This window comes from Oncorhynchus mykiss, chromosome 12, assembly GCF_013265735.2.
Source record: "Oncorhynchus mykiss isolate Arlee chromosome 12, USDA_OmykA_1.1, whole genome shotgun sequence".
Classification (NCBI taxonomy): Eukaryota; Metazoa; Chordata; class Actinopteri; order Salmoniformes; family Salmonidae; genus Oncorhynchus; species Oncorhynchus mykiss.
Genome location: NC_048576.1, coordinates 77,985,412 through 77,998,426, shown reverse-complemented (window position 1 = coordinate 77,998,426; position 13,015 = coordinate 77,985,412).

Sequence of the window (13,015 nt, the reverse complement as noted above, 5' to 3'; positions counted from 1 at the left end):
TTCCTGTTGGAACTGTAACGCTATTGGATCAGGTGACTGTGATGTCATGGTTATGATCGAGGAGAAGCTCTTAACCAATCGAAACAAGGCAATCGGTACCAAAGTACCAACCGTTACCTATCATCATCCCATCACTCCAAAATCAACATCATATTTCAAATTCCATTCAGTAAATTACCATTCGTTTAATAAGTGACAACTATAATATCAATATGGTGGGGGAAAATGATGTTATCCTATTAGACCAAGGCCTACTTGTAGATGGCTATTCGAAATATCAAATATATGGAGGAGTAGACATATAGCCGCCCTAGATCATCTGAACTATCACCACATCAATAACACATTTTCAAAAACAAAATGGCCTATAATTGTAATTTCGTGAAGCGCCAAAAGCAAAGATAACTCAGTATACGCTTTCTTTCTGAATAAATAATAATGTCCTACTAAAGGGCGCTTCGAACATTTTTCTCATACAATTTTAGCAACATATGCCCATGTGCAAAACATGGAGGAGAGTATGAATTGAAGTATGAGTATGAATGAAAGGCTACACCATAAAAATGTGCCTAAAGCCTCCATCACACCGACTGATTGATTGTGTTTTGGTACACCAAAAGTACATTCATTTCCAATGGAACGCTGCAATTGGCTTGCAGCATTGTGTTACAGAGGCAGTTGCAGTGCGTTCTGTGTGGTGCATATGTTGGATTTATCGAACATGTGCATCTTATTGTATGCATAGACTGCTTGACAGAAACAGTAGCAGATGGTGAATGTTGAACTTTTGTTGCACACATATCCAGATGATGCAGCGTACATTTTGCCTAAACACTATAGGTGTGATCGAGGCATACATTCTAACATTTTGCACAAATGGCACCGACTAAACAACTCTAATGTAGGGAAGCGTGTTGAGTTAGAAATGTTGAAAATACGAAGTTTGACATGAAGTTTAATCAAATCAAAGTGAGGAATAATTTTTATTAGGTTAATGCTTCTTTCAAGAAATGATGTGCTTTGGAAAAAGGCATAATGGTTGTGAAAATATCACTTCATAAACTACAGCCAGAGGCCCACATTCAAAATTCTGCAATAATTGAAATGCTAGATTAAATCAATCAATCTAGATCGATCAAAAATACATGTGGTAGGCCTATTCGTTTTAGCCAAGGTAAATGAGACAAATCAAAGGAGAGTGAAGATTAACAATACTTGTGTTGATATTGGGGACTTGCAGTGACGGAAGAGAAGTATGAGCAAACTCCATAATCTATATCTACAGTGTCAAAAACAATTGTTGGACCAGTAGGCCTAAGGGTCACCTTCAGAAGGTGTCTATTCCTATAGATAGAGAATCTACGGCGCCTTGCAACTTTTACCATTTATAGAGGGAAATGTAGCCTATAGAAATGTATAGTAGCCTAATTATGCTAATAACATGCTGCTATTATAATAGCAACAGGAATAATATTCGAGCATATTGAAACTAGGCTACTATGCCAATTAAATGTAGCAGCTAGCCTACTTGTAATTTCGTGATAGGCATATGACTAGATCTGGCGAAGGCTTGCTGACATTATTTTTCCCCCATGAGAAGCCTATTTAGCGAGAAGTAACAGGACGGTCATAATGTCAGAAATTACACAATGAGAAAAATTTAATTGATATGACTTATTTTTCATGAACAAGGAAACCATCGGCCTGCTACTCAATTGAAAACACACACCTTTAAATATATAACAGTCCGTAATGACACTGTTAAATAGTCTTTTATATAGGCCTAATAGCCAACTGAGAATAAACTGGTATTATGCTGAAAGTAATAGATTTGCACTTGCCAATCCATAAAAGGAATGCCAGAAGCGGGGGGCACGTTTGTATTGTTCGAAGGCCCTGGGTTGTTTATGTTTAATGATTTAGTTCTTTGTTGGGATTTCCACATTTCCTATTGATACCCCAGGGCAGCGGGCGACTGGGCTGGTGTGGGTGGGCTACGTTACCGACAAAGCTGCAGATGATTTGCCAAATTCATCACGCATGTCTTCAGATTGGAAACAGGTCCAATGCCGTGGCGGAAAAACGGGTTGTGTGGTTTCAATAACAAAAACGGATAATAATAGAAATTCGTCTGAATTTCCACAGATATGGCGCTAAAATGACAATAGCTGGCACGAGAAACATAATTATTTTCTCGTTGAAATGTCTCGTTGAGAAACCAGAGATGGAAATTATCAAACCATCGAAGGCCCTATACTGAGATAGCCTATTGGCTAAGTGACAGTTCATTATAAGAAACAATTGAAAGTTAACGCCCCATCCGATATTGTTATTAGATGCGACATAAAAGATGATGCTGTCGCGTAAAAGTTGTAGTGCATCGTCATATCACATCGTAAATTATAATTAAAGCAGCTTAGTCCTACAAAGAAATAGAGCTAAACCCAAGTGAAATTAACCTGCTGATTAACTTTCTAGTCATTTGAAGTATAGTCGTTCCATTCATTTGTTCTTCAGACCCCAGACTCTCTCTCACTCACAAACACACACGCACACAGTAAATCATTTAAAACTATTATTCTTCAGACATTCGTCTACATATTTCTGTTAAAAATTCTGTCAAAATATCCCTTCAATTTGTAAGCCTGATCAAACTGAAAACAAAAAAATGTAGACTAACAAATGCTTTTTTTTAGGAAATATTGACCAGCACTTCAAAGACTGAGGATGTTTTCTGTCAATTTCACATAAACACCTCTTCAGCTTTATCCACTAAAACCTTGGCAGTGCAGTGTTAAATGACTCAGGCATAATGTGAGAGGCATTGTATATCCTTAATTACTAATTCATCCACATTTAAGGAACTGCTGAGCCAAACAATAGTGATGTAAGAAAATAAATAACGGGAAGTGTGTGCATATGATTTATTCTGTGAATGAGTGAGTGTGTATGCTTGACTCACTCTCTGCATTTAGGAGTGATCCAGAAGAGGTTGGAATTTCATAAATCATCAGGTCAGTCAGTACGTGTTGCTTTACTAGAGTTTTCACCATCGCCTTGATCTGATGTCATTTGTGTGTGCTATTACATGCCTTCAGTTTCAAATAGATTTTGGCAAATAAACAAATATTACATCTCTATGAAGGAGCACATTTCCAAGGAGTCTACGTCAAACTACATGTAAACTACAGAGGACCAAAAGCAATTTCTATTTTAGAATACCTAGTCATGTTGTGTGTCCAGGAGAGACTTTTCTCCAAAAGCGAGCATGACGCCATCTTGTGGCATAAATGAAAAATCACACCACATTCAAAAACACAAGACGTCATCAATTACCACTTAGAGCAGGGATGGGCATCTGGCTGTCCCACCCTTATGTAGGTCCGTGTACCAATGAAAAACTATCAATAATAATAATAACAATATATATATATAATAATAATAATAATACATATATGTATATATACAGTACCAGTCAAAATAATAATTCCAGGGTTTTTCTTTATTTTTACTATTTTCAAATTTGTAGAATAATAGTGAAGACATCAAAACTATTAAATAACACACGTTGAATCATGTAGTAACCAAAAAAGTGTTAAACAAATTAAACATATTTTACATTTGAGATTCTTCAAAAGTAGCCACCCTTTGCCTTGAGGACAGCTTTGCACTCTATTGGCATTCTCTCAACCAGCTTCATGAGGTAGTCATCTGGAATGCATTTCCATTAACAGGTGTGCCTTTGTTATAAGTTCATTTGTGGAATTTCTTTCCTTCTTAATTTGTTTGAGCCAATCAGTTGTGTGGTGACAAGGTAGGGGCGGTATACAGAAGACACATCTCAACATGAACTGTTCAGAGGAGACTGAGTGAATCAGGCCTTCATGATCAAATTGCTGCAAAGGAACCACTACTAAAGGACACCAATAATAATAAGAGACTTGCTTGGGCCAAGAAACATGAGCAATGGACATTAGACCGGTGGAAATCTGTCCTTTGGTCTGATTAATTAAAAAACAAATTATTTTTGGTTCCAACCACCGTGTCTTTGTGAGATGCAGAGTAGGTGGACGGAGGATCCCCACATGTGTGGTTCCCACCGTGAAGCATGGAGGAGGAGGTGTGATGGTGTGGGGGTGTTTTGCTGGTTACAGTGTAAGTGATTTCTTTTGAATTCAAGGATCACTTAACCAGCATGGCTACCACAGCATTCTGCAGCGATAAGCCATCCCATCTAGTTTGTGCTTAGTGGGACTATCATTTGTTTTTCAACAGGACAATGACCCAACACACCTCCTCCACCACCACCTCCTGGATTTAAATGTATTTGGCTAAGGTGTATGTAAACTTCCGACTTCAACTGTATGTACGCCAAGGAACCTAAAACTTTCCACCTTCTCCACTGCTGTCCCATCGATGTGGATAGGGGGGTGCTCCCTCTGCTGTTTCCTGAAGTCCACAATCGTCTCCTTTGTTTTGTTGACATTGAGTGAGAGGTTATTTTCCTGACACCACACTCCCAGAGCCCTCACCTACTCCCTGTATGCTGTCTCTTCATTGTTGGTAATCAATCCTACTACTGTTGTGTCATCTGAAAACTTCATGATTGAGTTGGAGGCGTGCATGGCCACTTAGTCATGGGTGAACAGGGAGTACAGGAGGGGACTGAGCACGCACCCTTGTGGGGCCCCAGTGTTGAGGATCAGCGAAGTGGAGATGTTGTTTCCTACCTTCACCACCTGGAGTCGGCCCGTCAGGAAGTCCAGGACCTAATTGCACAGGGCGGGGTTCAGACCCAGGGCCTTGAGCTTGATGACGAGTTTGGAGGGTACTATGGTGTTGAATGCTGAGCTACAGTCAATGAACAGCATTCTTACATAGGTATGTATTCCTCTTGTCCAGATGGGATAGGGTAGTGTGATGGAGATTGCATCGTCTGTGGACCTATTGGGGCGGTAAGCAAATTGAAGTGGGTCTAGGGTGACAGGTTAGGTGGAGGTGATATGATCATTGAATAGTCTCTCAAAGGACTTCATGATGACAGAAGTGAGTGCTACAGGAGCAATAGTCATTTATTTCAGTTACTTTTGCATTCTTGGGTACAGGAACAATGGTGGCCATCTTGAAGCATGTGGGAACAGCAGGTTGGGATAGGGAGAGATTGAATATGTCTGTAAACACACCAACCAGCTGGTCTGTGCATTCTCTGGGGATGCGGCTAGAGATGCTGTCTGGGTCGGCAGTCTTTATTATTCTACAAAGTCTTTCGAGGGTTAACACGTTTAAATGTCTTACTCAACTCGGCTACAGAGAAGGAGAGCCCACAGTCCTTGGTAGCTGGTCTCGTCAGTGGCACTGTGGTATCCTCAAAGCGGGCAAAGAATGTGTTTAGCTTGTCCTGAAGCAAGACGTCGGTGTCCACGACGTGGCTGGTTTTCCTTTTGTAGTCTGTGATTGTCTGTAGACCCTGCCACATATGTTTCGTGTCTGGGCCATTGAATTGCGACTCCACTTTGCCTCTATACTGATGTTTTGCCTGTTTGATTGCCTTGCGAAGGGAATGACTACTCTGTTTGTATTCTGCCATATTCCCAGTCACCTTGCAATGGTTAAATGCAGTGGTTCGCACTTTCAGTTTTGCGCAAATGCTGCTATCTATACACGGTTTCTGGTTAGGGTAGGTTTTAATAGTCACAGTGGGAACAACATCTCCTATACACTTCTTGATGAAATCACTAACCGTCTCAGTGTACACGTCACTATTATTCGCAGAAGCTACCAGGAACATATCCCAGTCCGCATGATCAAAAAAACAATCTTGAAGCGTGGATTCCGATTGGTCAGACCAGCGTTGAATAGTCCTTAGCATGGGTACTTCCTGTTTGAGTTTCTGCCTATAGGAAGGGATGAGCAAAATTGAGTCGTGGTCAGATTTGCCGAAAGGAGTGCGGCGGAGGGCCTTGTATGAATCCCGGAAGTTGGAATAACAGTGGTCGAGTGTTTTTCCAGCGCGAGTACTACAGTCGATATGCTGATAGAATTTAGGTAGCCTTTTCCTCAAATTTGCTTTGTTAAAATCCCCAGCTACAATGAATCAGGATAAATGGTTTCCAGTTTGCATAAACTCCAGCGAAGTTCCTTGGGGGTCGTCGTGCTATCGGCTTGAGGGGGGATATACGCGGATGTGATAATACGGTCTGCATTTGTTTGTAAGGTATTCTAGGTTCGGTGAACAAAAGGACTTGAGTTCCTGTATGTTATTACAATTACACCATGAGCCATTAATCATGAAACATACACCGTTGCCTGTCTTCTTCCCAGAGAGGTGTTTATTCCTGTCGGCGCGATGAACTGAGAATCCAGATGGCTTGGCCAACTCCGACAGTATCTTGTCAACTTTGTTATGCTGGGACTGAACATTATTGAGTAATATACTCGGAAGCAGTTGGTGGTGTGCGCGGCTCCTAAGTCAGACTAGAAGACCACTTCGAGTCCCTCTTTTTCGCCGTCATTGTTTTGGATCGGCCTCTGGAATCAGTTAAATTGCCCTGGGTGGTGCGAACAAAGGATCCGCTTCGGGAAAGTCGTATTCCTGGTTGTAATGCTGGTAGTGCTGGTGAGTTACCGCCAATCTGATATCCAAAAGTTCTTCCTGTAAAATAACATTTTCTGGGCTATCAAGTGTTTGGTTACTACATGATTCCATGTGTTATTTCATAGTTTTGATGTCTTCACTATTATTCTACAATGCAGAAAATAATAAAGATTAAGAAAAACACTGGAATGAGTAGACGTGCCCAAACTTTTGAATGGTACTGTATATATGGCAGAATAACAGGAAATAAACTTTGGGCACGCAGACTCACTAGCCACTGCAGCCCCTCACGAGTTCCGATTTGTTTGTGGCCCCCACCCCATCAAATTTGCCCATCCCCGACTTAGAGCAATTTATTCATGATTTACCACTTAGAGTAATAGAGCAATCCAACATACTGTGTCTGTTGACTAATACAATAAACTCAGAAATGTGCTGAATAAAAATGTGTACTCTACATTCTACTGTACATTTATTTGTTAAATATATAACAGCAGTCTCTGCCATTAAATAGAATAATGCAAATAATATACCAACATTATCTAAAATAGATTAAATACATTTGTGCGTATGTTGGTTCACACCTACAGTACACCAACATGGCTAGTTTAAAGCAGAAGTAATCTGATGGGGACAAACAGCACCCTGGACATATGATCAGGACCGGCCCTAGCTTGCCTGGTAGTTTTAAAGCAAGTTTTCTGCAATTCTACACATTTCCATGTGTCAGAGAGAACAACTTGCAATTGTATAACACATTTTGTGCAATTCTACTAATTTTACTATGAGGCAGACAGACATTTTTATCACAAATGTCATGCAATTCTATACATTTTGCCATGGTGTTAATACCCACGTATTATACACATTTTCCATTGGGTGGAGAGAATCATATCAGTTTTTATTTCCTGCAATTCTACACATTTTGGCATGACAAAATCAATGGGGGCCCCTTGAAGAACATGGCCCACACGTTTAGATAGCTAGCTAGACACACTTTCCAATCTAAAAAATGTTAGCTGACATGGGCTACAGTAGTTGAGTGACCATGTCAGTGACTGACATAACAATAGAAAAACTGCTGATGCACAATCAAATCACACAGCCCCCTATATATATACAGTATATACAGTATATATATATATATATATAAATCAGTGTGATGAGGTAGTGCACAAACATTTTACTTTTTCACTTACGTTTTCATGTACATAATACAAATGGAAAGTTCAATGTGTTTCTGTGGCATTTTCAACTCCACTGATGTTTTTGTCACAAAAACTGTTGTATTAAATAGAAAATGTGTCTACTCTGGTCTTGGTACATGTACTCTAGCCAACAACTCACAGATAGAGTGAGGGTAGGGTAGTCTACATGATGAGTTTACTATGGATAAGATCGAGAATATTTATATTTGTCAAATGGCTGTCAAGCACTGATCATGTCACCAGAATAAAACCATCTATATTTATTGGAAAGGAACACCAATCTCATCACGGTGCACTTTCACCACCCTGTGAAGTTCATAACTTATTTCATCTGTAGCCTAAGAAACTGCACGGTTTCCCAAGTAGTAGTGGGAGGACCACACACCATATCATAGCGTGACTCCACGTTTACAGCGTTTTCACCACCAGTTCTCGCATAACTAATTTAAAAAGACACAAAATATCCCACCATGTCGAACAAACAAATGATCTGTCAGCAAAATTGTACCGTAACTTCCATTTTTCCATCACAGGCACAGCTGTTGTGATGTGTTTTGTATGTGCGACTTTACTTGTATAACAACTGTGTCTGGAAACGTGGTTAGGGACAGATCAACATTTACTGGGGGGGGGGGGCTGGTACAACTCAAAATAAAAATGAACCCCCCTCCCCAACATTAAAAATATTTTCACATGAGCCTCCCCTTGTACTGTTGAACACCCTCCCTCCTCATAGAATTAACTCAAACTAATGTTAATGACTAAATATAACAATAACTAGCAACACTGTGTTTCTAAACATGGATATCGACTTTGCCACTTCAGCATGCTTTTGTGGCACAGTCCATGCCACACAGGCTACAGGCCAGAAGGTTGAGAGTTCGCCAACCACCACAGACAAGCTCACTCTCCCTACCTGTTTCATTACTTCACTATAAGAGCCAGCGGCAAACAATGATCAGCTAGGGGGAAATGAGATTATCTAAATGTTGATGCCATATTTATAATTATATTAAACATATGTAATGAATTGTCCACCAGCAGGTTTCTGAGCCAACGCACCACACAACTAATAAACAAAGCTTACTGACATTGGGACCTTCAGTATCATGGTTTGCGTTTTCAGCACCAGAACAAATAGACCATGTCAATCTCGATAAACAGAAAATACATCCCTCCCTACCATGCAGGCTTGTCCGGCATCGAAGGCTTGGCTTGACAATCTCAGAATTTCATTAAACTTTTTGGTGTCTGTAACAGTCTCTTTCCATTCATCAATTGGCCGCTGCACAGTTTGGAATGATAGATAGACTTTATTTGTCATTTAAAAAAATACATACCGTACATCCAGTACACACAAAGATTTTTAAAAGTGACAGGGATTGCACAATAAAGTCGCGGACTTATTTCCAATGCTGTCCCTATTTTTTTTTTAATACATAAATACATGTCCAATTACATAGATACAGACACATTACAGAGATAGAGACCAAAAACGTCTGCACCTCCAGATGAGTATGAGGGGGCATTTTATGTACAGTTCTTACAAGCTTGTTTGGCAGGTATCTTATTATTTAGATGTTTGGAGCTGCTGGTAAACCACGATGTGCAGACATTTGAGATGTCCGGACATTTGAGAAATTTCATAGACATCCATATGCATTCAGATTCAACCTGGCGCAGGTCGGATCTGTTGGTCCCCATGTAACAGTATAGCTACCGTCCCTCTCCTTGCCCCGAACCAGGGACCCTCTGGACACAAAGACAACAGTCACCCTTGAAGCATTGTTACACATTACTCCACAAAAGCCACAGGCACAGCAAGGGAAACAACTACTTCAAGGTCTCAGAGCGAATGACATCACCGATTGAAATGCTATTAGCACCACACCGCTAACTAGCAAGCCATTTCACACCGGTTACACACACTTGGCGGGGTGTAACTGCCTCCACTCTTCTGGGAAGGCTTTCCACTAGATGTTGGAACATTTCTGCCTGGACTTGCTTCCATTCAGCCACAAGAGCATTAGTGACGTCGGGCACTGATGTCAGGCGATTAGGCCTGGCTCGCAGTCAGCGTTCCAATTCATCCCAAAGGTGTTTGATTGGGTTGAGGTAAGGGCTCTGTGCAGGCCAGTCAAGTTCTTCCACATCAATCTCGGTAAACCATTTCTGTATGGACCTCGCTTTGTGCATGGGGCCATTGTCATACTGAAACAGGAAAGGGCCTTCCCCAAACTTTTGCCACAAAGTTGGAAGCACAGAATCATCTAGAATGTCATTGTATGCTGCAGCATTATGATTTCCCTTCACTGGAACTAAGGGGCCTAGCCTGAACCATGAAAAACAGCCCCAGACCATTATTCCTCCCCCCACCAAACTTTATAGTTGGCACTATGCATTGGGGCAGGTAGGGATCTCCTGGCATCCCCCAAACCCAGATTCGTCCGTCGGACTGCCAGATGGTGAAGCGTGATTCATCACTCCAGAGAATGTGTTTCCACTGCTCCAGAGTCCAATGGCGGCAAGCTTTACATCACTCAAGTTGACACTTGGCATTGCGCAAGGTGATCTTAGATTTGTGTGTTGCTGCTTGATCATGGAAACCCATTTCATGAAGCTCCCGACGAACAGTTATTGTGCTGACGCTGCTTCCAGAGGCAGTTTGGAACTCTGTAGTGACTGTTGCAACCGAGGATAGATGATTTTACACGGCCTACCACTTCGCAACTGAGCCGTTGTTGTTCCTTGACGTTTCCACTCCACAATATCAGCACTTACAGTCGACCGGGGTAGCGCTAACAGGGCAGAAATCTGACAAAATAACTTGTTGGAAAGGTGGCATCCGTTGACGGTGCCACGTTGAAAGTCACTGAGCTCTTCAGTAAGGCCATTCTACTGCCAATGTTTCTCTATGGAGATTGCATGGCTGTGTGCTCGATGTTATACACCTGTCAGCAACAGGCATGGCTGAAATAGCTGAATCCACTAATTTGAAGGGGTGTCCACATACTTTTGTATATTGTCACACCCTGATTGTTTCACCTGTCTTTGTGCTTGTCTCCACCTCCCCTCCAGGTGTCGCCCATCTTCCCCATTATCCCTTGAGCATTCATACCTGTGTTCTCTGTTTGTCTGTTGCCAGTTTGTCTTATCTTGTCAGGTCTTACCAGCGTGCTTTCCCGTTTTCCTGTTTCTCAAGTGTTTGTTTCCTCGTATTCCCGGTTCTGACCATTCTGCCTGCCCTGACCCTGAGCCTACCAGCCATTCTGTACCTTCCTGACTCTGACCTGATTACGAACCTCTGCCTGTACTCGACCTGACCTTTGGCCCGTGTTGTAATAAATTATTGAGAACTGTACTATCAGCCACCTGTGTCTGCATCTTGGGTCATATCCTGAGTTGTGATATATATATATGATATAGTGTAGGTTGAATTATCTGTATCCCTGAAAACCAGATGCATCCGGTTTTGGACGATTCCACTAAGGGTGACCCCTGGCTCTACACAGGGCACAACATCAGCAAGTAGCATTAGCCACTAATATGGTGGTGGAAAATTGTGTTTTGTAAAGAAAGAACACATATTTTCCCAGTTTTTTTCCCGAATACTCGTCATTAAATCGAGTTAGAGAGTAAATCGAGGCCATTGCAGCCTGACTGGAGAATATTTTATGTACAAATATATAAAGGAAGAGAAGCTTAGGCCTAACCCCAGAAAGATAGAGAGAGAGAGATTTGCTGGTGGCATGCTACAGCACCTACATGCATTTCTTTATGTCAAATGGCTCCTGCGTCATCTATACAGATAGAGACGTACAAAAGGAGGCTAATTCGTATATTTTTGATCCGAATATTTTTACAAAGATAAGCATTACATTGTTAGATTATAGGAGTAACTCTGGTAGCCCTGAAACAGACTTCCTCACCTCAAGTTCACCTGTCTGAGTCAGTTGGAGAGTCGGGTTGGGTCGGGAGAGCTGGGGCGCACTGCCTTCATATCATAGGCCTGCAGCAGCTAAAGCTTAACAATAACCACACCATACCAAACCTTCACAAACTTTTCTAAACTTTATTAGGGTAATATAAAAAGGTAAGTCAAGCTATTGTTTATAGGGAAAATACGAACAGAAGAGTGAATGTAAACCAAGGAATATACGAACAGAAGAGTGAATGTAAACCAAGGATAATACGAGCAGAAGAGTGAATGTAAACCAAGGAAAATACGAACAGAAGAGTGAATGTAAACCAAGGAAAATACGAACAGAAGAGTGAATGTAAACCAAGGAAAATACGAACAGAAGAGTGAATGTAAACCACGGCAAATACGAACAGAAGAGTGAATGTAAACCAAGGCAAATACGAACAGAAGAGTGAATGTAAACCAAGGCAAATACGCACTACCCTACCTTGTATCCAATAAAAAAAAACACAACACTCCCCCCAGTAAATTTCGATCTGTCCCTATCATGTCCAACTTTCAACTGTTGCAGATGCATGTTGCTGACTTCACTCTTTGACTTTTGTCTACAGTCAGTTGCTTTTGCCTTAAACGAGCCCTCTGTTATCAGTTACTGGGTTTTCCCAGTAAGGTCACTTTAAGGTCAGAAAAAAAATGAATTTCCCTACTTATAGCATTGCAGCAAAATCTGTGAACTAAACTCAGCAAAAAAGAAACATCCTCTCACTGTCAACTTCGTTTATTTTTAGCAAACTTAACATGTGTAAATATTTGTATGAACATAACAAGATTCAACAACTGAGACATAAACTGAACAAGTTCCACAGACGTGACTAACAGAAATGGAATAATGTGTCCCTGAACAAAGGGGGGGTCAAAATCAAAGTAACAGTCAGTATCTGGTGTGGCCACCAGCTGCATTAAGTACTGCAGTGCATCTCCTCCTCATGGACTGAACCAGATTTGTCAGTTCTTGCTATGAGATGTTACCCCACTCTTCCACCAAGGCACCTGCAAGTTCCCGGACATTTCTGGGGGGAATGGCCCTAGCCCTCACCCTCCATTCCAACAGGTCCCAGACGTGCTCATTGGGATTGAGATCCGGGCTCTTCGCTGGCCATGGCAGAACACTGACATTCCTGTCTTGCAGGAAATCACACACAGAACGAGCAGTTTGGCTGGTGGCATTGTCATGCTGGAGGGTCATGTCAGGATGAGCCTGCAGGAAGGGTACCACATGAGGGAGGAGGA